The sequence below is a fragment of the Lolium rigidum genome, chromosome 3, assembly GCF_022539505.1.
Source record: "Lolium rigidum isolate FL_2022 chromosome 3, APGP_CSIRO_Lrig_0.1, whole genome shotgun sequence".
In the NCBI taxonomy this organism is placed as follows: domain Eukaryota; kingdom Viridiplantae; phylum Streptophyta; class Magnoliopsida; order Poales; family Poaceae; genus Lolium; species Lolium rigidum.
The window spans coordinates 305,918,001-305,919,869 of NC_061510.1; positions in this window are offsets into that span (position 1 = coordinate 305,918,001).

Here is a 1,869-nt window from a genome sequence, read left to right on the forward strand (position 1 = left end):
CGGGGCCTCCTCCACCACTCCTCAAAATTTGGGCAAGATTGGTTGGATGGTTGGGGAGATCCTCAAGGTTTAAGCTCAGCAACAATGAAGGAGAGAGAGAGGAGAGATAAAATCGTGTTGGGGAAGAAGGGCCCTTTAAATAGCCCCCCCCCCCGAAATCCCACCGTTATCTCCAGTTTTTGCCTAAGCGGTACTACCGCTTTGGGAAGCGGTACTACCGCTCTGGATTCGAAATCCCACAGAACTTATCCATGTGGACACATAGCGGTACTACCGCTCGCGGTAACGCTTGAGGTACCGCAATGGTCTCCAGAGCTTACTGGATCCCAAGCGGTACCGAAGCGGTACCAGAGCGGTACGGTCGTAACTTCCGTTACGGTACTTAAGCGGTACCACGGGCGGTACTACCGCTCTCAAGCGGTACTACCGCTCAAGGTACCGTAAATGTACCGTAACATGTTCTGTGGGTCAATCCCAGCATAGAACACCAGAGCGGTACCGTGGGGCGGTACCAGTAGGGGTAGCGGTACTACCGCTACTGGTACCGGTAGTACCGGCCTGACAAAAACTGTCTTCTCCTCTTTTCCTCTCCAACCATGTCACCTCGCGATACACACACAAATCCAGAAAACCTATAAACTACGCTTCAGTCCTCCGATCTTGACGTATCCAGCGAGGTCACCGTGCACTTGCAACTAACAAGGATACTCATAGCACATGGTGAGATTGTTCAAGTGTTGTCATCAAACACACAAAACCCGGGGTTTAGACTTTGCTCTTTCAACGCCGTAAAAATCTCTTTGCATTTTGAGTTCTGTAACATCAAAATACGAAAAATAGGTTTTCTGCCTTCCAAAAATTAAATACCAATAAAAGGAACTTTGTAGAAAAGTCCCATAAATTATCTAAAAATACATAAATAATGAATGATCAATGCAAATAACAATGTAAACTACTCCTATATGATGCTATTATGATGATACAAAATGCACATATCAATCCCTACACCGAATAATGGTATCCCGCTTCAACCCCATCTTGGCGACGTTTACGACGTCGAGAAGCCTGTGGGATTGTGTTTTCACTGGGCGCGCGCTCCGGTTTTGTGTGGTGTTGATCTCGTCGTCGATCTGGTCTTGGCAGCCTTGGAGAGTGGTGGTGCAGACTGTTGCGGGTTTGTGATGGACGGGGGAGGATCCGACCAGTTGGCCCCTGATCCGGCGTTGAAGATGCTAGGGGGGCTCCTCCGGCCGATGTTCTATAGTGGGCTAGATCCAGTACGTCTTATGGGGCTGGCGGTTATTGTGGCTTGTTAATTCCTTTTTTTTTTGAACAAGGCTTGTTAATTCCTTATGGCTAGGAGTTTCTTCAGTGACAAAGTATGAACCGGCTGCTAGTGCTCTTCTTCTCCGGCGACAGCGAAGGATTTGGGTCATTGGTAGTTGCGGTGAGGACGGTTTACAGTTGTACAACCATTTGTTTTCTTCTTGTTTTTTGTTACTTGTATTTGAACCATCTCTGTATTGCTACTTTTATGAATACAAGTGATGTATACCCACCGGTATACATAGTCAAAAGAAAAAGGTGGTGGGATTGGAGAGCATAATGTATGTTCTGTGCTTTGGATGAGAGCATAGGTCACATGTTCTTCCAATGTCCTGTTGGTAGCGAGATTTGTTTGGGTTTTTTTTTTCCAATATGTCCCATATAATATACCACAGACCCCTAAAACTGTGGCAGAGTTAGGTGTGTGGGTGGAATCCTTCCATGGTTTTGATCAAACCATGGTTAAAAATATTTTCAGCTGTAATTTTATGGGCATTGTAGAAGACCCGGAATAAAGCTTGTTTTTAGCATATTATGCCTAGT